General features: G+C 43.0%; 2 protein-coding genes across 6 annotated transcripts in view; one reads left to right on the forward strand and one right to left on the reverse strand.

Moving 5' to 3' along the window:
- Positions 1-8,318, reverse strand: part of tsl (membrane-attack complex domain containing protein torso-like) — a 117,138-nt gene extending 108,820 nt beyond the window's left edge. The window contains exon 1 of one of the 3 annotated variants that reach the window (XM_071668825.1): positions 8,175-8,318. The gene's annotated coding sequence lies outside the window, so the exon portion shown is untranslated. Of the gene's footprint in view, positions 1-3,231; positions 3,386-8,174 lie in introns of those variants that run through there. The other 2 variants (XM_071668826.1, XM_071668830.1) reach the window with 2 other exon arrangements.
- LOC139752850 (tubulin polyglutamylase ttll-4-like) overlaps positions 1-26,557 on the forward strand; it is a 327,656-nt gene that overhangs the window by 107,582 nt on the left and 193,517 nt on the right. The gene's annotated exons all lie outside the window — the stretch shown is intronic.

Here is a 26,557-nt window from a genome sequence, read left to right on the forward strand (position 1 = left end):
TTTAGCACCTTAAATTCATTCTAAATTGTCCTTTGTTTTGCTAGTCAATTTTCGAGTGTTTCCTAGTTTCAGAGATTCGCTTGTTTGCTACTAGAATTTCCAGTAAGGAATTAATGTAATTATATATATATATATATATATATATATATATATATATATATATATATATATATATATATATATATATATATATATATATGTGTGTGTGTGTGTGTGTGTGTGTGTGTGTGTGTGTGTGTGTGTGTGTGATTACACTAGTGTGTGATGAAGGTTATGAAGGGGAAATCGCACTTCAGTAGTTCATACAATTTCATTTGACGTAATTTTTCTACACATGTGGCACATGTTTCGTGGAGACAATCTACCTCATTAGGTGCCAGTACTCAACAAAGTTATTAAAATCCCAACATCACACCGGAGTACCGCCGTCTAGCACTAACAATTACATACCAGACATTAAATGTATATAGGAACATGTGATATTCACATGAAAATTAACCTCAACAGTTTTTATCGATGTGCGTCCGAGAATCGAACCCATTACGATAGGCGGTCAGCGTAGCCCTGGAATACCGATGAACTAAAAGGTGTTCTTCCTAAGTAGTTAGTACACCTTTAGGTCCCCTCTGCTGACAAACACACACTATGTGTCATCTCACAGTTTAAGCCCGAGGATACTGAAGACGACTCGCAGGCATTTCGAACCCGGGCCACCAAGAACGGTTCGATTTTTGGTTTGTATAGCTTGCCTTACTTTCCAAGCCTAGGAGTCCCTTCTGTCCTTAAGAGACTCCTGCAGCATTCAGGACACTGGTCACGTCCACTGGTCGGCACCACAGGTCATTGTCGTGGTATATATATATATATATATATATATATATATATATATATATATATATATATATATATATATATATATATATATATTGGAAAGGATCACAATTTTGCGCGTAATCAAGATATTCCTATGAGTCCACGGGGAAAATGAAACACGAAAAGTTCCCAAGTGCACTTTCGTGTAATAATCACATCATCAGGGGAGACACAAGAGAGAAATATAACAGTCAGTTGATATACATCGAAGAGACGAAGCTAGGACGCCATTTGGTAAAATGCTATTTCATCTGCGGCGGGGTGGCGACGAGAATTGATGAAGGCAGCAAGTATGAATATGTACATGTGTATATATGTATATGTATGTATACGTTGAAATGTATAGGTATGTATATGTGCGTGTGTGGGCGTTTATATATATATGTGTGTATGTGGGTGGGTTGGGCCATTTTTTTCGACTGTTTCCTTGCGCTACCTCGCTGACGCGGGAGACAGCGACTGTGACAATAGAAATGATAATAGTGATATTAATAACAATAATGATAATAATAATGATCATTATATATATATATATATATATATATATATATATATATATATATATATATATATATATATATATTTTTTTTTTTTTTTGGGGGGGGATAGGGGAGAAAGAATACTTCCCACGTATTCCCTGCGTGTCGTAGGAGGCGACTAAAAGGGGAGGGAGCGGGGGGCTGGAAATCCTCCCCTCTCGTTTTTTTTTTTTTTAATTTTCCAAAAGAATGAACAGAGAACGAGGCCAGATGAGGATATTCCCTCAGAGGCCCAGTCCTCTGTTCTTAACGCTACCTTGCTAACGCGGGAAATGGCGAATAGTTTGAAAGAAAAGAAATATATATATATATATATATATATATATATATATATATATATATATATATATATATAATAGTGAACATCCAGGGAATACCTTAACAACGTATTTGTAACGTATAGCAGAGCCTGTTACAACCTCAGCAGCTGTGGTTACGTCCCTCAAGAACTTGAAACTTGATCGAGTGTCTAGTTTCCGTCGTCTGGCAAAATCTTGACTGAGTTTCAGTTTCCCATTTATGGTCGCATGTTTAGGGAATTAGATATGGGTATTCACCATTGCTCTGCAACCAGTGAGCCACGACAGTGTCCCTAGTGTGCCATGTTACATTCTTGTCTTAACAAACACTTGCAGTATTTACATTATGGAAATATGTCATACAACACTAGCGTTATTCTAAACGTGTGTTTTTTCTGAAAGACAGTGAAGCGGTAAGCCAAGGCAAGTGTTCGTGCGTAACATAAACATATATTACGGTATTTGAAGTATTTTGTCATCATTTTAATATGTACTACATGATTTTTAAAGGCGCTTTATTTGTTTTACCATATTTATCATGTATGTGCAAAAAAGATGTTCGTTTTCCAGGATTTCAGTCGAGTTATATGACGAGTGATACTGGAAGGAATATTGGTAAAGTTTGGTTCGGTGTATTATGAGGATCAAACAAGATCGAAGATGTTCCATGAAATGGGAAAGGTTACGAATCGCTGGGCCGTTGGACTGCAATTACCATCAGGGAACTAAATTCCGGTTTTCATCAGTATTGCCAACAGAAGAAAGAGGTTTATATTCTCTCGCTCACGAAATGTCAACACTTAAGTAATATTAGAACGAGGCAGATGGATACCACGAGACCCATTCGTTCAATCTGGGCCGACCCATGAAGCAACAGCGAACCATCTCGACCTCGATCGGAGTGTGTGCTCCATCTGACTGACTATCACTTGATCCTCACCCTGGTACTTCACCCTGACACTAGGGGTCACTAGTGCTGCTACAGTTTGACCACGGTGACACGGGAGACCTTGTTGCTGCTGCCAATCTGTTGTTGGTTTTTTTTTTTTTCACTGGAACACGACACAGATATGTGGTACAGACGACCCTGGCCTGCTTCTGTCGCCCAGTTAGACATAGCCCGCATTCCTGTATACATCACTTAAATATGCGCCAGAATTGGTGGCTACACATGCCTACGAGCAACAGGGAAGTGACTGACACGCTTCGAACTTCTGGTATGAATCGAGTTGATTAGTTACTTCAGAGGAGCAAATCTCCCATATATATATATATATATATATATATATATATATATATATATATATATATATATATATATAGTTATATACGCTGTTGATGTACACTATATGTATTTAGGATTAAAGTTAGCCGGGAAGGTCTTCCCTGTGAGTGTGTGGGGTGTGTAAGCATGAGGTCGAGCAAGACTCGGTCCCGCGTGGTGGTGCGCGCGATGACACGGGGAGATCTCCCAAGATAAGGCCCGCTCCTCTGATGGTTTATTAGCATCATCTTCCTACCTGCTTGTCCCAGGGGGACGACGGACGCTCTCTTGACCGTGCTGGTGGTCGTGTTGGTCGTTCACTTGGCAGCGAGGTCGTCGTCACAGTTGCAGCGGCTGTTGGTGGATAGGTGGGCTGTGGTGGTCGTAGGAGATGGTTTGTCGCGGATGTTATGGTGTGCACGTCCTGCTCACTACTACTACTACTACCTGCCTGCCTGGCCACACCTCGCCAGGGAGGCGGCCGCTGGCTGGAGGTGGCCGATGGGGGGTGGGGTGAGAGGGGCTAAGGAGTGTGTGGGGAAGGGGGGAGGAAGGGTCGAGAAGGAGGAAGATTGAGAGGCAAGCGGGAGGGCAGGAGAAGGGTAGAGTGTCCGCCGGGTTAAATTCTCGAGCCTAGGGGCTGAACTCGGGAGTGCGTCCATGGCCCAGGGGGTCTGGAGGTTCAGCTACGAGCAAGAGGGGAACGAGAGAGAGAGAGAGAGAGAGAGAGAGAGAGAGAGAGAGAGAGAGAGAGAGAGAGAGAGAGAGGAAAAAGAAATGATAACTTAACCTACCTGCTCCATAATTATCAGTCTGGGGGAGTGGCCGTGGAAGAAAAGAGAAGAAAAGTTGGAAAATATTAGACTCTAAGCTTTGGGTTTAACCAAAGATGCTTCAGTGTCATTTGATCAAGGGGTGTGTGTGTGTGTGTGTGTGTGTGTGTGTGTGTGTGTGTGTGTGTGTGTGTGTGTAAGATTCGTGCTGGCGAGAGGTGGGTCTGTTATGACTGAGTAGCCGACGCGGCGTCCTGCAAGGTGACCTCAACGAGATCAATGCCAGACGAACATACATGTTAATGCTTCTTGCGCCTTTTATGTACCACACGAAAATCGAAAAGAAGGGAATATATATATATATATATATATATATATATATATATATATATATATATATATATATATATATATATATCAAGAAAGTGGAAGACCAGGCAGATGAGGCTCAGTTTAGAGTGGAGCAGATGAGTTTTTTTTAATGTTAGCTGAGACGGCACGGGCATCTGAGGATGTTAAGACATTTTTTTGTTGTCCAGATCTGGTACTGGTTAGAGTTTTGATGCCATGCATTTTATTTCTGTGTTTCTGGTGTGTTGACGTGATTTGGTTTGTCTTATGTGATGCTTGGAATGGTTTGTGTTTTGTTCAGCGGCAGTGATTGTCCGTTCAAGATGACTGGAGGGTGTGTGCTGGATTCGTGTCTGTCTGGGATTAAAGTCGTTACTGAAGACGATTTTGGGATATGCAGGCGTTCTTTGCTGGGTGAGCCATTGTTCCACTTGTGTTGCTGTACTTTTGTCGTTGCTCCTGTGGTGTGAGGACGTTGTAATGTGATTGTGAGGTCGTCCGTGTATGAAGGGACCTTCATGTTGTGGCTTGCTGGAGGTCACAGAAGGTAGTGTAGAAACGGATTGAAGAATGTAGGAGAAAGAACTGCACCTTGGGTAACTCTGTTGCAGAGCTTTGTGGTTTAAAGAATCCACTGTGAGTACCTGGCATGGAGGCCGGCTATGATAAATGGACAACCCCTTTTTATCATTGCTGTGGAGGTTGTTGTCAAGTATCATTTGTGTGGGGATGTTTCGAGGGTGACAGTGTCAAATTGTCTGTTGATATCTTTCGCCTGTGGTGTGTTATGCGGGACGGGGGTTGTGGTAGAATGAGGCCGTCTGAAATGAGTTGTGTGAAGTTTGTGTGTGAAGCGGCGGTTGGGTCCGAGGCCATGTTGTGTGGGTGAGGGTGGGATTTTGTACTTTATATCTGTTGTGGATCATTTTGCCGCAGAGTTTGGATACTGAAAACAGAGGTGATATTGGACGGTAAGAGAATGGGAAGTTGTGTAGTTTGGAGGGCTTTAGGATTGGTATAATGTCGGCAGATTTCCAAATGTTAGGGATTTTGGTTTATAGCCAGGATTGGTTGAAGATACCTGTAAGGGCATACCACACAAAACAGAGCAGTTGGAGAACTCTGTCAGTGGCACCAGTGACCACAGATATCCGACGCTTGCGTAATTAAACAATGATCATCCCAATACAGTCCCACCTCAACATGCTCGGCATTCAAATTTATGCAACATGACTTTACCTCCTCCCACCCAAACCACTCCTTGACCAAGCCCGGGGAGAAGTAAGACCCCCTGCATCTGCCTCACACTTCAGCAGTATTTGCTCACAGACCTTCCTCACCCCTAGGAAACGTAAAACACACACACACAAAAAAGCTTACTCAAATGATCGTAGAAGCACTAGACAGTCGCCATCCCAAGTCTGTTTCAACCAGCAAGTCTGTTTCAACCACCACCACACCAGACATACAGACATGAAAATCCACACTGCCCAGGTAAATACTTCCGCTCTCTCCCCACATAGACACACACAGTATTGCATTTTATGACCTTAGGTCCCGGCCGTTGGAAGTGGCTTACTTCCTGAGCATTGCGGGAATTTTGTAAAGGTGACTTTCCACTCGCGATATATATATGTAAATTATATATATATATATATATATATATATATATATATATATATATATATATATATATAAGTACTGTTATAGGCAGAGCTACATAAGTGTGTAGTTTACAGTACAGTCGCATAACTATTCAGTAACAGCTTCATAAATGTTCAACTACAGGTACAGAGTCATAAGTACTCAGTTGCAGATGCATCTCTATTAGTTCTCAGTTACAGGCACATTTTCATAAGTATACAGTTACAGGCACATCTTCATAAGTATACAGTTAAAGGCACATTTTCATAAGTACCCAGTTAAAGTTGATTCATAAGTACTCGGTTACAAGCACATCTTAAGTACCCAGTTACAGGTACAGCTTCATAAGTACCCAGTTACAAAGTTACACACAATAACGTAAGCTTTATCTTGGGGATAACACTTCATAGAACGTAGATTAAGCCACGATAAGCACATACCCTCGACACGTCCAGGGTACAGTGTACGAGATGTTGAGAGGTGTACACATGACGTGTGAGGGGAGGAAGGGGTCGAGTTGATTTATACGTGATGTTGAGGTTGTGTGGTACCTGATGGGGTTGAGTGGTACTTGCATGGGTTGAGATTCAGTGGTACCTACAGTTGAGGTTGAATGGTGTTTGCATGGTTGAGGTGAGTGGTACCTGATGGGGTTGAGTGGTACTTGCATGGGTTGAGGTTTAGTGGTACCTACAGGAGTTGAGGTTGAATGGTACTTGCAGGGGTTGAGGTTAAGTGGTACCTACAGGAGTTGAGGTTGAGTGGTACTTGCAGGGGTTGAGGTTAAGTGGTACCTACAGGAGTTGAGGTTGAGTGGTACTTGCAGGGGTTGAGGTTAAGTGGTACCTGCAGGGTTTGAGGTTAAGTGGTACCTACAGGAGTTGAGGTTGAAAGGTACTTGCAGGGGATGAGGTTAAGTGGTACCTGCAGGGTTTGAGGTTAAGTGGTACCTACAGGAGTTGAGGTTGAGTAGTACTTGCAGGGGGTCTAGGCTGAATGGTACTTGCAGGGGTTGAGGTTAAGTGGTACCTACAGGGGTTGAGGTTGGATGGTATTTGCAGGGGTTGAGGTTGAGTGGTACCTACAGGGGTTGAGGTTGGATGGTATTTGCAGGGGTTGAGGTTGAGTGGTACCTACAGGGATTGAGGTTGGATGGTATTTGCAGGGGTTGAGATTGAGTGGTACCTACAGGGGTTGAGGTATGGTGGTACCTTACCCCTACAAAACCTATCGTCCTGCTACAAAATCCCAGCTACCTCCAAGCCTCTCCTCTCCACCTCCTTCCTGACATCCTACTCTACTCCATCCTTAATGTTCCCTCCTGCTGACTCCTTCAACATGCAGGAGGGACACACACTCGTATCATGGCCGATTTTGCTAAGATTAAAAGACTCACTTGACTGTGACACGCCGCCAGGAGCACCAAGAGTTCTTCTCTCGTTTTACAGTAGAGCCTGCTGAGTGAGAGAGAGAGAGAGAGAGAGAGAGAGAGAGAGAGAGAGAGAGAGAGAGAGAGAGAGAGAGAGAGAGAATGTTTCAAGTTACTGAGAACTTTTATATATCATTACCAGATCCTTGAAGCATGGTTAACAGTGTACGTGCCTGTATCTGTGTGTGTGTGTGTGTGTGTGTGTGTGTGTATGTGTGTGTGTGTCTGTGTGTGTGTGTGTGTGTGTGTGTGTGTGTGTGTGGACACTGACCGTCTTGATGGTCCACACACACACACACCCCACAACACAGTCCCACACCACACTTCCACGCTATTGTCCCGAACACCACATTCCAACGCTTTAATCCCATACCAAAGGTCCACACCACAGTCCCACACCACACTTCCACACCACAGTCCCACACCACACTTCCACGCTTCTGTCCCACACCACACTTCCACACCACAGTTCTACGCCACACTTCCACACCACACTTCCACGCCACACCCCCGCATCCGTTATAATGTAAACAAAACATCTTCACATGGGAGGGGATCCTTGATTTATCACATGAAATCAGGGAATCGACGAACGCAACAAGGTAAAAAAAGTCACTTATTTCTTGAAACGAAGGAATGGAGGATTGAAGATCGTGTGCCAGGAGTTAGATGATTCTCATGTAGTGTTCTGAGACTCTCATTCCACCTGATTTTGTTTTGTTAAACGCCGCCGGGATCGGAACTCTTGATAAGGTCGAAGCTTTGCATTCAGAAGGTCTCAAGACGGAGGGATCTACCGCGCATCTCCTTTTGACGGTGTATAAGTCACTCGTCTCGTTGGTCGGATCCGATTAAATACGTGTTACAAATATATCATTCGCTGTGCCTCGTCGAAGCCACGGAACGGATCGGTTTGGAACTCGACGTTCAAGTTTCAGGAGTCGACTCGTTTCAGAACCGTTTCACCTTGGTTGTTCCGAACAAAGAGTGCGTTGTACTTACCTACTACGTTAGAACCTGAAGACGGATTCGACTGAGGCTAAACCAGTAGCGTCCACCCTCACTCTCCAGTCACACTGGCGCGTCGGAAGCCCCGTCTCGACTGCGTTGTACGTCTTTATCTTATCTCCCACTTGTATCTGATGGGATCAAATCTTACCGAAGTTCAGAAGTTAAAGTAAAAAAAAAATATCTCCGATATCATCTCGGTCCAGGAAGATCCAAGAGTGAATCTGAATATCGTATTTACGTACGTCTGATGAATTTTGTGTCCACCAGGACTCTTAATGGGCCTCCATGACAGTAGCCTAACACGATCATCTGTCGTTCCACATCTACTGGGGTGGCTTCAGGAATGCAGACCATATTCATAGAGAGAAGAGAAACGTACGCCATTGATACGCGCCTTGAACGCAGGAGAGGTTTATCGAGAACACTGGATCGCTGGCTGGTTGTTTTTCCTTATCTCCCGAGATCACAATCTCCCCACCGCTCATCACAGGGTGGGAGGGAAGGTGGACCGGGTGTGTGTACGTTCAGTCATCAGCTTGACCTCGACCCGCCTGGGTTGCGTGGCCCGTCAGAGGAATGTAGGAAGTGGCGACCACAGGTCTGGTGTGGCGCCCACACCACTACCACCCACCCACCGCTCCTCCTGAACGCTCAGCACTTGATGATACGGAGCACCTGAGCACGAACGCGGGATCCCTGGAGTTCATCCCTACAGGTTATGATGACATGACCCGTGAACACGGTGACATGACCTGTGAACACGATGACATGACCTGTGAAGACGATGAAATAACCCATGAATACGGTGACATGATCCGTGAAAACGGTGACATGACCTGTGAAGACGATGAAATAACCAGTGAATACTGTGACATGACCCGTGAACACGGTGACATAACCCATGAACACGGTGACATGACCCATGAACACCGTGATATGACCAGTGAACACGGTGACATGACCTGTGAAGACGATGAAATAACCCGTGAACACGGTGACATGACCTGTGAACACGATGACATGACCTGTGAAGATGAAATAACCCATGAATACGGTGACATGATCCGTGAACACGGTTACATGACCTGTGAAGACGATGAAATAACCAGTGAATACTGTGACATGACCTGTGAACACGGTGACATAACCCATGAACACGGTGACATGACCCATGAACACCGTGATATGACCTATGAACACGGTGACATGACCTATGAACATGGTGACATGACCTGTGAAGACGATGAAATAACACGTGTATACTGTTACATGACCCGTGAACATAGTGACATGACCCGTGAACACGGTGACATGACCTGTGATGAAATAACTCATGAATACTGTGACATGACCCGTGAACACAGTGACATGACCCGTGAACACGGTGACATGACCCGTGAACACGGTGACATGACCCGTGAACACGGTGACATGACCTGTGATGAAATAACCCGTGAATACTGTGACATGACCCGTGAACACGGTGACATGAACTGTAAAGAGGGTGACATGACCTGTGAAGACGATGAAATAACCCGTGAAACCGATAACATGACCCGTGAACACGGTGACATGACCCATGAACATCGTGATATGACCGGTGAACACGGTGACATGACCTTTGAAGACGATGAAATAACCCGTGAATACGGTGACATGATCCGTGAACATGGTGACGTGACCCATGAACACGGTGTCATGACCCATGAACACCGTGATATGACCCGTGAACACGGTGACATGACCTGTGAAGACGATGAAATAACTCGTGAATACTGTTACATGATCCGTGAACACGGTGACATGACCCGTGAAAACGGTGACATTACCCGTAAACACGATGACATGACCCGTGAACACGATGACATGACCCGTAAACACGATGACATGACCCGTGAACACGGTGACATGACCCGTGAAAACGGTGACATTACCCGTAAACACGATGACATGACCCGTGAACACGATGACATGACCCGTAAACACGATGACATGACCCGTGAACACGGTGACATGACCCACCATGAGCATGATAACGCGATCCATGACCACGATGATATGACCCTGCAAGCGGAACTTCATCTCTACCAGTACGGTAATCCCACAGCAGCAGTCGTGAGGTTCGACATACAATATAAGCAAACACAGATGGGAATGGCGAATGCAGGGTGAGCAGCGGGTCAGATGATAACATATGGGAAGAAAATGTGGTTTTAAGATGTATCCTGTCTCCCAGTCTGTAACCACATAAGACACATGATCTTAGATAAATGCGACGAATGGTGAAGAAAATAAGTAGATTGTAACTGTAATCAAGAAAAGTATGGATGCGCTTAACCACACACACACACACACACACACACACACACACACACACACACACACACATATATATATATATATATATATATATATATATATATATATATATATATATATATATATATATATATATATGTGTGTGTGTGTGTGTGTGTGTTTTCTTTCATACTATTCGCCATTTCCCACGTTGGCGAGGTAGCGTTAAGAACAGAGGACTGGGCTTTTGAGGGAATGTCCTCACCTGGCCCCCTTCTCTGTTCCTTCTTTTGGAAAAAAAAAAAAAAGTTAAAGTTAAAGGCTAACTTGGGTGAGAAACTTCAAGTTAGGGAAAATAGTGTAAAAATTGATTAGGACTCGGCAAATGTTTGCAGACCAGACTGCTGAAGGCAGAAAGGTTATGGGAAGAAGGAGAGACGAAAGGAGAGGAGAATTCCACAGCTTAGCGGTTCGAGCGTTTCATAACGGTCAGTCCTCGAGTGGCCGGTCTCCACACAGGAGACAGCATCCTGTGACGCGCGCATTGGGTCCAAGACTTTGAGGTGCACTTGCACATAGTTCACCAGCAGAAAGGCCTGAAAAATACATGTAGGAGAGAGAGAGAGAGAGAGAGAGAGAGAGAGAGAGAGAGAGAGAGAGAGAGAGAGAGATGAAAAGGAGGAGAAGAGAGAGATTGGGTTGAAGTATGTAAAGTAGAATAAGTCTCAGCATAAGCGAAAAGGATTAGAAGAGAAAAGATCATTTACTGAGAAGTGACAAGAGAGCAGGCGATAGGACAGAACACGTCTTGTACTTGGGAGACCCTGTGCGAAGGGGATGTAGACAACGTAGGTCCAGGAGGCGAGGATATTAGTGGAGGATTAGAAGAACCATCATCCAAAATTAGATTATGGGAAACTAAGGTCGAGACGCTTTATCGAAGGAAAGGAAGGAAGATTGGATTACAGAAGTTACTGGGATGTTTGGGTAAAGATTAAAGAGATATGGCAATAGAAACAAAAAAATATCACATCAGGACACTATTCATGAAGGTGTTCTTGACTCTACGAAAAACAGCTATGCGGTGATTCGCGGCAAAAAATGAAAGCAGAGTGGGTTTTAGGAGATGGGAAGGGTTTCCCCGGCGTTGTATGCGCAATCCGTGATGCGACAAGCACTTGATCAGTAGCCATCAAACCATAGCTGGAGAGGGACAGATGTAGTGGAAGATGGGACGTGGGACTCCATCCCGGCCATGATAACCACTCCCAAGCATTCAGTACAACACCAGACTTGCCGGCCTGTGAAGCGATACCCTTCACAGCGAACGTCTGTACAGAAGCTGCGTAGAGTTGACCGTTGAGTTGTGTACCAGAGCTGGCGTCTTCAAGGGAGGGTGTAGGCGATGATGGAGGGTAGGCGTGCCGAGTTGGAAGACGTGAGGGGGAAATAAATAGTGCACTGTAATGAGAGAGAGAGAGAGAGAGAGAGAGAGAGAGAGAGAGAGAGAGAGAGAGAGAGTACTGGAAGTATTTATGACGAATGGGCACTTGAGTGTTTATCTCTTCCAGATCATTAAAGAGGAAAGAACAAAGAGCCTGGGCTCTCTGCTAGCATCATACGGATATAGGATCATCTCTCCTTATGGTTTACGTAGATTGGAATCCTCCGCACAGATGATTTCAGCGTGAGCATGTGGAGAGAGCAGGGTTTTATAGCAGGATGTCTCTTAATCTATAAGTTGTAAAACAACTAAAGGAATTGGTTCTGATAATTGGGTTAGGTTGAGGTAAATTTCATAAGGCAGACAGGATCAAAATTAGGGTCCTCCAGATCCGCGAGATGAACAATTGGAGATTTTCAGTGACAGTAGGTGCAAATACCACCTCTGAAGTGGAAACGATGTTGAAGAATAAAGTTTAACACCTGATAGTGTAGAGGGGCCTTGGACAGCTGGGGTTCAGGGAGATAACAAGTGGAGAGATGGTGTTGTAGAGAGTTGGATTCGACACTGCAAATGTTGCAGAAGTGATCAGCAAAAGATCTGGGACCCTTAGGGAGGTGTGCCGTTCCGTCGAAGACCGTTGAAGATATGCTGTCATTTTTCATTTTTAAAAGGTAGGGAAAACTGGAGAGTGAAGCGTTTTACGGTAGAGATGGAGAGGTTGTGAGTCTGTGCCGTGAACGCTACCAAAGCCATATGTGTGAGGCAAAAAAAAAAGAAGTGAAAAACAGCAAGCTGGGCCAGGGCGGGGATACGTGACAACCACCAGTGCTGACTCACTGCGTCGCCATCAGATACCCAGGCGGTAGTACCTCCCTGTGGGGGTGCGCGCTAAGATAATGATGATGCAGGGGTGCAGGAGCAGGAGTTTGGATCATTTTCTGTATTGAAACTTGACGATGCACGAAAACTAAGGTATTCCACGTATGGTCATAGATGTGGTCACTATTTGTGTGTTGCGGATAGAGGTTCACACTCGTGTTGCATTCTCTTTTAACCCTAAACATATATATATATATATATATATATATATATATATATATATATATATATATATATATATATATATATATATATATTACACACACACACACACCTCAGCTTACATCAGGTGTACATGGTGCTGGAGGTCTGCCAGCAGCACTGTCTCTGGTACACCAGGAAGACCCAGGGTTACAAGGGTCAGTGGCCGCCACACAACGGGCAGCAGACCTTGATCGGGACAGGGAGGTCAAGAAACCCATAAATGCCAAAATGCAATTGGAAGAGACCAGCTAAGCTTCCTGCCACCAGCTGATGTAAACAAACCCCGCGTCATCATCAGTAACCTGTGAGAGTAACCGTCCACATCAGCTGACGTCGTTACATCTGCTCCAACATTATGAAAACATCGACAATGTACACAGCAAATTGACTTACTGTTCATTGCCATGTCGTCACAGGGAGATGATTGCTACTGTCTGATTGTAATTAGTATGACGGCATGAAATTACTTTCACTGTAAAGCACTTATTAATTAATGATTAATAACATCACTTCATCATATTGGTTTGTGACTTTTCTTATGAAGAGTAAATGATCAAGGATATTAAATCTTGCATCAAAAGCACATGACTGGTTTTTGCATCCCTGCCGGGCTAGGATTGTTAGACGCTTTTACAGCGGTACTAGAATTTTCCCTCTCGTCATTCGCCTCTTCCCATAACATTTCCTGGTTCATGAGTTGGGTCTACTGACACCTGCGGAACTCCGCTATATTTTCCTTTCCTTTTGATAAACTCATTACTGATTTTTTCTGTTGAAATAGCCTTGGATTAGAACATGCTGTTACCCATGCCATCCATATTGGCTGTAAACATAAAACCTTCGGGACAATTCGGACGTGGAGGGGGTGGGATTGGTATGCTGTAGTGACCATGTTGTCTGTGTAACACATTACTGATGTATCAGTCCCAGATGAGAAGCCCATTTGTCCCCCAGATGGGTTGCGGGTACTTGGGGGTTACCTACTCCGTACCTAGCAACTGCTCACCTCAACCCAAGAATATCTTGTGGCTGAAAATATCCCCACACACACCACCTTTCAGGTCACAATATACCACTGGTGAATCAAGGTGTGGGAGACGTGTGCTCTAAGGTAACGGTGATCGACTGGTAAGCATAACAAGAAGTGATCCTCTGGGGGTGTGAGACCTGCTCAAGTATTTAGGAAATGGACATAATAATCGGTGAAATTTTGTAGAGAAAATGACATTCGATGTTATATACCGAATGTCGTCATGTCCGACACTCCCTACGGGTATGGAAGAATATGTTAGAAATAAAGTCTGAATTCAGTAAAACAGAACGTAAGAAATAATTCAGAAGGAGCTTGGGCCCCAGTTAGATGACATGATGCGCAGGGGAAGATACGAGTGTGTTGACCTCACAGGAACTGGCCTTTGCGGTGAAGACTGGTGTCTTCAGTTTTCTTATGAATTGTTTGTAAGTCGTTAGTAAATTTGGGAAAGATTACCCATCTATTAAGCCCTTCCGTTCTCATAAGGTTACTATGCTACTTTAAGCTTAATCGAGCTGTGTTTGATCATAACGTTGTTAATATATGATCGTACGTACCGCGAACCCACACGCACATACACACATACCGTAAGCGAGATAAGAATTGATAGAATATGAGTACTGTTAACAGATTAGCTTTAGAAAAATATAATCAAACTTTGTATGATAAATGTAACGTTTTATCTTATCGTTTTTTGTTAAAGATATTAACGCAAGCAGTAATGTATAGCACGTACAGCAAGGTTAAAGAAACTGAATTTTTTTTCTTAAACCAGCTCATTTTCTATGTAACATATTCCTGTTTATTGCATTATGTCTGTTTACTTACTATATTCCAATCAACCTATTTCTTGAAATCAGTATCACATTAAGGGTATGATTGGACACTGATCTTGGAAGAGATACATCAAATAACTAGGCTAACACGTTGACTAGCCCGTATGACAGTAGGAAGGTTGAAGATGTATCACACACCGTAATTGCATACTAGCCTCTCCAGTTCTGGCGTAATATCTGATGACATTGAAGTAGCAAGTACTGGAGATTTGTTTGGGATGTTTTACTCGGTGAAACAGCAGTGCATCTCATTATATATATATATATATATATATATATATATATATATATATATATATATATATATATATTATCCCTGGGGATAGGGGAGAAAGAATACTTCCCACGTATTCCCTGCGTGTCGTACAAGGCGATTAAAAGGGGAGGGAGCGGGAGGCTGGAAATCCTCCCCTCTCGTTTTTTTTTTTTTTTTCCCAAAAAAGGATCAGAGAAGGGGGCCAGGTGAGGATATTCCCTCAAAGGCCCAGTCCTCTGTTCTTAACGCTACTCGCTAACACGGGAAATGGCGAATAGTTTGAAAGAAAAAGAAAAAGATATATAAATATATATATTCTTTCATACTATTCGCCATTTCCCGCGTTAGCTAGGTATCGTTAAGAACAGAGGACTGGACCTTTGAGGGAATATCCTCAACTGGCCCCTTTCTCTGTTCCTTCTTTTGGGGAAAAAAAAAGGGAAGGATTTCCAGCCCCCCGCAGGGAATACGTGAGAAGTATTCTTTCTCCCCTATCCCCAGGGATATATATATATATATATTCTTTCTTTTTCTTTCATACTATTCGCCATTTCCCGCCTCAGCGAGGTAGCGTTAAGAACAGAGGACTGGGCCTCTGAGGAAACATCCTCACCTGGCCCCCTTCTCTGTTCCTTCCTTTGGAAAACTAAAAAAAGAAAATGAGAGGGGAAGATTTCCAGCCCCCCGCTCCCTTCCATTTTAGTCGCCTTCTACGACACGCAGGGAACACGTGGGAAGTATTCCCACATACACATGTCTATACATACACGTCCACACAGGCACATATACATACCTGTACATTTCAACGTATATATATATATATATATATATATATATATATATATGTATATATATATATATATATATATATATATATATATATATATATATATATATATATATACACAGACATATACATATGTACATAATTCATGCTTGCTGCCTTTATTCATTCTCGTCGCCACCCCGCCACACATGAAATGACAGAAATTCTTGCCAGTTGTCAGAAACTGATCTTTAGTTGCTGGCGTTGGTATGACTACAGAATTTACGTAACTGGGTTGTTCTTGATACAACAGCACACACTATTGGTCATACGCCTGCCTGAGGGGTACGAACGCATATGTGGCCTTTCCTTGTTTTTCGAAATAACGGAGCGGATTGGATTGCTTCATGTTGCAAAAATAGAGCGCTGTGGTAGCCATTCTTGTTGCCAATGCCAGTGTGTGCATGTGAACCATTGTAGCTAACAGACAGTATATTGATTTGCACTGCCCTGAAAAGATCTTATTAATCTGTGATTGTACACATTTTTTCGTATTGATGAAGCATAGTTTTTGCTCTGTAGTATTGTGACTCAGCTGCGGGCATTTCACATGGACTTCTACATTAAACTTCAGCTCGAACCCACGGATATAGGCCACATGCTCATGAGAGTATGTGGTTTTATGATTATCAATAATACCTGGAGGTGTTAAGAATTTTTTTTGTAGCTGACTCTTGTCTGAAGTTGACCTCCTTAATGACCTTGAAAGTTAATAGGCCTAAAGACCAGCCAGCCAACCAACCCACAGCTTAAGATGAGACGGAACAACGAAAACATACCTTTTGCGTGTCGTTTAACGAGGTCTCTACCTCCGCACATATTGGTTTTAATTGTTTCTTTGTTCTTCCGTTTGATTCGGAGCTTAGATCATAGAGAGAGAGAGAGAGAGAGAGAGAGAGAGAGAGAGAGAGAGAGAGAGAGAGAGAGAGAGAATGTGGTAGAGTGGTGAGAGTAAGTGAGCTTGGAAAGGAGACTTGTGTGAGGAAGTACCAAGTGAGATTGAGTGCAGAATAGAAAAAGGTGAGAGCAAATAACGTAAGGGGAGTGGGGAAGGAATGGGATGTATTTAGGGAAGCAGTGATGGCTTGCGCAAAAGATGCTTATGGCATGAGAAAGGTTGGAGGTGGGCAGATTAGAAAGGGTAGTGAGTGGTGGGATGAAGAAGTAAGATTGTTAGTGAAAGAGAAGAGAGAGGCGTTTAAACGATTTTTGCAGAGAAGCAATGCGAATGACTGGGAGATGTATAAAAGAAAGAGGCAGGAAGTCAAGAGAAAGATGCAAGAGGTGAAAAAGAGGGCAAATGAGAGTTGGGGTGAGAGAGTATCATTAAATTTTAGGGGGAATAAAAAGATGTTTTGGAAGGAGATAAATAAAGTGCGTAAGACAAGAGAACAAATGGGAACATCGGTGAAGGAGGCTAATAGGGAGGTAATAACAAGTAGTGGTGATGTGAGAAGATGGAGTGAGTATTTTGAAGGTTTTTTTGAATATGTTAGATGATAGAGTGGCAGATAAAGGGTGTTTTGGTCGAGGTTGTGTGCGTAGTGAGAGGGTCAGGGAGAGTGATTTGGTAAACAGAGAAGAGGTAGTGAAAGCTTTGCGGAAGATGAAAGGTAACAAGGCGGCGGGTTTGGATGGAATTGCAGTGGAATTTATTAAAAAAGGGGGTGACTGTGTTGTTGACTGGTTGGTGAGGATATTCAGTGTATGTATGGTTCATGGTGAAGTGCCCTAGGATTAGTGGAATGCATGCATAGTGCCATTGTACAAAGGCAAAGGGGATAAAGGTGAGTGTTCAAATTAAAGAGGTATAAGTTTATTAAGTATTCCTAGGAAATTATATGGGAGGGTATTGATTTAGAGGATGAAGGCATATACAGAGCACCAGATTGGGGAAGAGCAGTGTGGTTTCAGAAGTGGTAGAGGATGTGTGGATCAGGTGTTTGCTTTTTGAATGTATGTGAGAAATACTAGAAAAACAAATGGATTCTTATGTAGTATTAATGGATCTGGAGAAGGCAGATAGAGAGTGATAGAGATGCTCTGTGGAAGGTATTAAGAGTATATAGTGTGGGAAGCAAGTTGCTGGAAGCAGTGAAAAGGTTTTATCGAGGATGTAAAGCATGTGTACGAGTAGGAAGAGAGGAAAGTGATTTGTTCTCAGTGAATGTCGGTTTGCGGCAGGGGTGTGTGATGTCTCCATGGTTGTTTATTTTGTTTATGGATGGGGTTGTTAGGGTGGTGACGGCAAGAGTTTTGGAGAGAGGGGCAAGTATGCAGTCTGTTGTGGATGAGAGGGCTTGAGAAGTGAGTCAATTGTTGTTCGCTGATGATACAGCGCTGGTGGTTGATTCGGATGAGAGACTTCAGTAGTTGGTGACTGAGTATGGTAAAGTGTGTGAAAGAAGAAAGATGAGAGTAAATGTGGGATGTAAGTTAGAATGGAGAAAAACTGAAAGAAGTGAAGTGTTTAAGAGGTCTGGGAGTGGATTTAGCAGTGGATGGAACCATGGAAGCGGAAATGAGGCACAGGATGGGGAAGGGGGCGAAGGTTCTGGGAGCGTTGAAGGATATGTGGATGGCGAGAACGTTATCTCGGAGAGCAAAAATGGGTATGTTTGAAGGAATAGTGTTTCCAACTATGTTATATGGTTGCGAGGTGTGGGCTATAGATAGTGATGTGCGGAGGGTGGATGTGTTGGAAATGAGATGTTTGAGGACAATATGTGGTGTGAGGTGGTTTCATCGAGTAAGTAATGAAAGGGTAAGAGAGATGTGTGGTAATGAAAAGAGTGTGGTTGACAGACTGGAAAAGGGTGTATTGAAATGGTTTGGTCACATGGAGAGAATGAGTGAGGAAATATTGACAAAGAGGATATATGTGTCAAAGGTGGATGGAACGAGAAGTGGGAGATCAAATTGGAGGTGGAAGGATGGAGTGAAAAAGATTTTGAGGGATCGGGGCCTGAACATGCAGGAGGGTGAAAGGCGTGCAAGGAATAGAGTGAATTCGAACGATGTGGTGTACTAGGGTCGACGTGCTGTCAGTGGATTGAACCAGGGCATGTGAAGCGTCTGGGGTAAACCATGGAAAGTTTTGTGGGGCCTTGATGTGGAAAGGGAGCTGTGGTTTCGATGTATTATACATGAAAGCTAGAGACTGAATGTGAACGAATGTGGCCTTTGTTGTCTTTTCCTAGCGCTACCTCGCGCGCGTGCGGGGGGAGGTGGTTGTCATTTCATGTGTGGCGGGATGGCGACGAGAATGAATAAAGGCAGCAAGTATGATTTATGTACATGTGTATATGTCTGTGTATGTATATATATATATATATATATATATATATATATATATATATATATATATATGTATACGTTGAAATGTATAGGTATATATTTGTGCGTGTGTGGACGTGTATGTATATACACTATGGATGCGGGTGGGTTGGACCATTCTTTCGTGTGTTTCCTTGCGCTACCTCGCTAACGCGGGAGACAGCGACAAAGTGTGATATAATGATATATATATATATATATATATATATATATATATATATATATATATATATATATATATATATATATATATATATTATCCCTGGGGAAAGGGGAGTATTCCCAAGTATTCCCTGCGTGTCGTAGAAGGCGAACTAAAAGGGGAGGAAGCGGAGGGCTGGACATCCTCTCCTCCCGTTTTTAATTTTCCTAAAGAAAGAACAGAGAAGGGGGCCAAGTAAGGATATTACCTCTTAAGGCTCAGTCCTCTGTTCTTACTGCTACCTCGATAACGCGGGAAATGGAGAATATATATATATATATATATATATATATATATATATATATATATATATATATATATATATATATATATATATATATATAATAAATGCCAGAGAGTATCCAGAGGATAACTCATATGCCTGAAGGCGGAGCAGTTTATAAAGGGCTTGTTGTGTATACATGAACAATATTTCATCCGGTTGAGTTGTGTATGAATTTATTTAGAAAATTATGTTTTAGTTAACCGGGATAAGAAACTCATGGAGATATATATTTTTTAGAATATTTGAGAGATCCACACACACACACACACACACACACACAGTGTACATTTCTTGGATGTTTGAACTAACGCATTAAAAAAAGGATTTAATCTCATGTAACCCAAGTATTATCATAGGCCAGGGTGCTGAGCAGACGGACAGCACTGATCTTCACTACATAGGAGGACCATTAGCCTCTGGCCTTCGCCAATCATCAATCCTCAATAACCCTCCAGGAGAGCGCACCGTAATTGATTTTGTCGGCTACGCCCATACAATTAAGGCTGTAGGCGTGGGCGACCAATCATATTGCCTCGTATATATCCCTCTACATTACTGAGGGCAGTCAGTCAGTTTACCAGCAGTCTGACACTAAGGCGCGTCTACGCCTGGAAACGTTCACAGTGAGAATCTAAGCATGTTTATGTAGTCTGAATGGATACAGCACTTGTGACAGTCAACATATGAATTCACTGAATACCTACATTGTTTAGATATGTATTATTTTCGTTCACGGGAAAACGTCAAGATGTCAGACATAGGAACGTTGAAGAAAGATATCAAAACAGGAACATTTTCTTTGGTGTCGAATTATATTTTGGGCCTGCCAAGTACCAGTAATTAGTAGTAGAGTTTGCTGTTTAAAATTCCCATAATTTTGTTCGATTAACATTTTGAAGAAGATGCTTTGTGGGCAACACATCAGATTCTCATGGCGGTCTGGAGTGGACGGCTCTCAGACTTGATCATTGTCACGACTGACGCTTGTGGCAAGAGATGTCCAAACACAACGGTTCAACCTCCAGCTAAAAGCTCAATTATGAAGGGAATATATATATATATATATATATATATATATATATATATATATATATATATATATATATATATATATATGTATTTATTATTATTGTTTTGCTTTGTCGCTGTCTCCCGCGTTTGCGAGGTAGCGCAAGGAAACAGACGAAAGAAATGGCCCAACCCACCCCCATACACAATGTATACACACACACGTCCACACACGCAAATATACATACCTATACATCTCAATGTACACATATATATACATACACAGACACATACATATATACCCATGCACACAATTCACACTGTCTGCCCCCATTCACTCCCATCGCCACCTCGCCACACATGGAATACCTTCCCCCTCCCCCCTCATGTGTGCGAGGTAGCACTAGGAAAAGACAACAAAGGCCCCATTCGTTCACACTCAGTCTCTAGCTGCCACGCAATAATGCCCGAAACCACAGCTCCCTTTCCACACCCAGGCCCCACACAACTTTCCATGGTTTACCCCAGACGCTTCACATGCCCTTATTCAATCCACTGACAGCATGTCAACCCCGGTATACCACATCGATCCAATTCACTCTATTCTTTGCCCTCCTTTCACCCTCCTGCATGTTCAGGCCCCGATCACACAAAATCTTTTTCACTCCATCTTTCCACCTCCAATTTGGTCTCCCACTTCTCGTTCCCTCCACCTCCGACACATATATTCTCTTGGTCAATCTTTCCTCACTCATTCTCTCCATGTGCCCAAACCATTTCAAAACTCCCTCTTCTGCTCTTTCAACCACGCTCTTTTTATTTCCACACATATCTCTTACCCTTACATTACTTACTCGATCAAACCACCTCACACCACACATTGTCCTCAAGCATCTCATTTCCAGCACATCCACCCTCCTGCGCACAACTCTATCCATAGCCCACGCCTCGCAACCATACAACATAATATATATATATATATATATATATATATATATATATATATATATATTATACTTAGTCGCTGTCTCCCGCCTCAGCGAGGTAGTGCTAGGAAAAGACAACAAAGGCCAAATTCGTTCACACTCAGTCTCTAGCTTCATGTGTAATGCACCAAAACCACAGCTCCCTTTCCACATCCAAGCCCCACAAAACTTTCCATGGTTTACCCCAAACGCTTCACATGCTCTGGATCAATCCATTGACAGCACGTCGACCCCGGTATACCACATCGTTCCAATTCACTCTATTCCTTGCACGCCTTTCACCCTCCTGTATATTCAGGCTCCGATCACTCAAAATCTTTTTCACTCTATCCTTCCACCTCCAATTTGGTCTCCTGCGTCTCCTCGTTCCCTCCACCTCTGACACATATATCCTCTTTGTCAATCTTTCCTCACTCATTCTGTCCATGCTACCAAACCATTTCAAAACCCCCTCTTTTGCCCTCTCAACCACACTTTTTTTTTATTACCACACATCTCTCTTACCCTGTTATTACTTAGGATTAAAACCCAGCACCTTATCTCTCCAGCTCATAGCAAAGTAAAGAGAGTTAGATAAGCAATATTTGGGGAGGTTTTGATATAGTTGCTCAGGGGGGTCGGCCGAGAGGTACTCTGGCAACGATCTTATCTTTTACGTCGATCTCATGAAAAACGTTTTTAAAGACATTTCTGCAAATTACCACCTTACCTCCTCAGTAATATAAGTGTTTTCATATACTGCAATAGCACGTCGTGTCCAGCATATATCAGCAGATTTTAGTGAATATTAGATAATAGATACTGTATGATATATGAAAATGAATAGTGTTTTTCGGGAGCTTCACAAATTGGCTTCCATCAGCTCCTGTATGTCAATCATTTTCAAACACAGAAGACATTCATGTTTGGTTAATGTTTTAGAGGCATGAACTTAGGGTACGAAGGACACGAGAACAAACGAAAAGAGTTAGTAATACTGATGCAGCCAACTCAGGGTGAGGGCAGCGCTTAGTTGAAAATCAGCAAGGCCATCGTTCAAAACACACCAGTTGTGGAGCTGTGCATTCCGCTCTTGTGCAACTGATCATTGAGCTCAGTGTAGCCTGGTCTCTTTTTGTTCTCGTTCATGTGTCTGTGTCATTTTATGTGTGTATATGAGTAGCATTTTGTGTTACGAGGAGAGAGGTTTACATGCGTCTCTTAAACCTTGTATTTATGCACCGTCTTTACACTCATGCGTGTATGAACGTACACACATACACTAACTAGCTTACAGTGGATACTGTTTTGTGTTGAGAATTTTGCACTTGGGTCGCCCCCTCCCAAAACCCTGTACACACACACACACACACACACACACACACACCGGCCTAAGCCAGGTACCCATCTGTCGACCAGTTCCGAGGGATGAACAACTGGGTTGGTAGTGGGCCGACCTCCAGGCTCATGATTGGAGCCCTTGCGGCCGGCGCTGACTCATGGTCAGTAACGTTATCCGCTGTTTGTAAATACCTATGTGTACTTAGCGAGGGGGCCACATCTCTTGAACCTTTTTCCTGTGTCAAGCAAATTTTTCAAAACTTCAACAAGCTGTTCGCATTTGTTAAGTCCTCACACAGTCTATCCCATTCGTTCAGCATTCCCATAGTATAAAGACACTTCTTTATGCTTTTTTAAAGTCTTTTACTTAATGTCGCTTCCTGTAGTCTGGTCCTTCTGTACGTACATCTTTCACAAAATTTGTTCGCTGTCAGCGTCGTCAATCTGGTTTAGAATCTTATGATCAGGTCACTTCCCACTCTTCTCTCCTGATGATGGGCAAATTTGAGGCCTCTTACCTTTTCCCCGTGGCTCTGTTTCCTTAAGTCCAGACCATCTCTGTTGCCCTCGTCTGGTTCTTCTCAGTTAGCTGTTTCTGCTTCTTCAGGTGCGGTAACCAAACCTGAGAAGCCTAGTCTAGTTGTGAACATGGATAGGCTGCTGGATATTTCGTGATCCTTGCTACTGAATGCAATTCTACTGTTTGTTGTTAAGACAGTTGGCTTCCTTTTTAACTATTTCCTTGAATCTAAGGACGATGTCGACTTCCAGGTTTCACACAGATTTGTCGAGTTCCGTCACACACAGATTCCTGTGGTTAAATTCCTGGCTAAATGACGTGTGTGATTACTGTTTGTATGTTACGGGGAGAGTTTTACACTCGTGTTGTCACGTTAAATAATTAGCCTTTTTACGTGCGTGTATGTACCATGTCTGTTATGTGCACACACACACACACACACACACACCAGCCGAAGCCAGAAACCCATTTACCGACCAGGCCCCGAGGATAGGATGAACACTTAGGCTATCTGTGAGCAGACTACCGCGCCTAGGATTCGAACTCGGGCTGGACCCTTGCGTGAATCATAGTCAGCTGCGATAACCATTACAATGTTTATCATTGATTACTGATCTCTTCAGTCCGGTGCGAGAATTTCTTTTACTTTTGTGGGACCTCATCTCTTGTATTTTTTTTTTTTCTTATCATCAAGAAGGCTTTCAGATCTTTGTAAGTTGCGATGTTTACAGTATATTAAAACCATTCCTACCGCCCCCATCCGGTACATTAAACCCATACTTCTTAATATTCTTGTTAACCATCTTTCTCTGATGTTTAGTTCTTTTGGCCAGTCATTTACAAACACCGAGCATAGCAGTGGGCCTCAACCGAGTCTTGAGGCACCCCACGTGTACTCTCAGCCCAGTTTGAGAATGTGCCTCGTACCTGCATGCTTTGTTCCCTTCCACATATGTAATGCTTAATCACCTCCCGATGGGGTATAGCTTCAAAGGCTTTCCGGGAGTCAAGGAGCATACTGTCCACCTATCCAACTCTTCGGTCCAAAATCGAGCTCAGACATACCCAAAAGTCTAACATGTTCCTGAGGCAGGATCTCTCTCTCTCTCTCTCTCTTTCTCTCTCTCTCTCTCTCTCTCTCTCTCTCTCTGGAGCCTTGTTATTTCCCAGTTAAGAAGTTTCTCCTTCCTACGTTGTCATCCATTTGCTTTATTGTTATTTTTATTATTATTATCATTAAACTCACTCGTCAATAAAACTGGCTTGTAATTTAGTGCAACTTCCCGGTGCACCTTTCGTAAGATGGTCTTAACATTTGCTCTTTTCAGCATCCACCATTGGCCCACTTCCACCTCTTTGGAACTACCCGTTCCTCTTTAGTATCTTCCTCAGCAGTATTTTGAGGAGGCCTAGCAGGTGGCTCCTTGTATTCCTTCAGCGCACGTAGGGAGACTCCATCTGGGCATGAGCCTTACGTGGGTCAGGTGGTTATAATAACCTGATACAGTGTGTGTGTGTGTGTGTGTGTGTGTGTGTTTACCCATATCATTCGTTACTTAGAAATACACTTATCATGATCATTGTAATTTCCTAGATTGTATTTCCTTTTATATACATACTTGTCTACAGCTTGCTCCTTGACAGTACAATCCACGTCGAACACGTAATTGATTTAGCGTTGCAAATATTATTTATGACCTGTACTCATGCATGGGTACGGTCTGTCTCGTGTTAACGCGATCTGTGGTACGAATTTCAAAAATATAATCTGCGTGTATTGCCAACTGCTGCGAAGACAAGGCGAGAACGTCCCTTTTTGGACTAAAAGCTTCACTTCTGTTCGTTCAGCTATCATCATCTTTACCTGCGTATTGTGTCGCACAGAGTCAAATGGTTCCTAACAGTCTAGTGTTTTTTGTGTGATTAATATTTGTATTACAGGTGAAGAGCTTTATACTCGTGTGATTACTTTATGGGATTACTGTTTGATTGTTTACGACTAGAGAGTTTTACAGGTGTTTCCACATCTCGTAGCTACAATGTCCGCCCTCCATATATTTTCAAAGGCGATACACGGCTAAGTTTTATTGTATAGCATATGACGCCCTCAGGGTGAAATCATCATACATCTGGTCGCTGAGACTAGTGTTTTTAGTGATGTGAGCACCAGCAAGCCAGCTACCCGCCTCAGTGTGCCTCAGGCTATATTGAGGAACGGTGTTCTTTATTTACTCCTCCTGGCTGCCTCTCCATTTTGGGAATTTCCTTTCTGGGTGCTGTATCCATTCCACCTGTGCTTCAAGATGGTTATTTCGTATCTTTCTAAGGAGGAGAAAGCCCGAATTCTCGCCTGGGAGCAAGAAAATGTGGATACATATGAGATTTTTAGGCGTACTGGGCGCTCAGAACGAGAGATCAGGTGGCTGCTTCCTGTAACGACTCACCAGTGTCTCGCCTCATACAGATCAAGACCCTGTGGACTCAAACCATGGATCTAGAATACCACTGGAACCTCGACAGTCCCATGTCCAGACGTCTACAGAGGGTGATCAAGGCCAAAGCAGAGATGACAATAAAATGTAAGTCCAATAGTGCCTTTGAAAATATATTCGGAAGAGGCGGACAAGGATTGTAGCGGACAATATATATATATATATATATATATATATATATATATATATATATATATATATATATATATTTTTTTTTTTTTTTTTTTTTTTTTTTTTTGCTTTGTCGCTGTCTCCCGCGTTTGCGAGATAGCGCAAGGAAACAGACGAAAGAAATGGCCCAACCCACCCCCATACACATGTATATACATACGTCCACACACGCAAAATATACATACCGATACAGCTTTCCATGGTTTACCCCAGACGCTTCACATGCCCCGATTCAATCCACTGACAGCACGTCAACCCCGGTATACCACATCGC

Source organism: Panulirus ornatus, chromosome 13, assembly GCF_036320965.1.
Source record: "Panulirus ornatus isolate Po-2019 chromosome 13, ASM3632096v1, whole genome shotgun sequence".
Classification (NCBI taxonomy): Eukaryota; Metazoa; Arthropoda; class Malacostraca; order Decapoda; family Palinuridae; genus Panulirus; species Panulirus ornatus.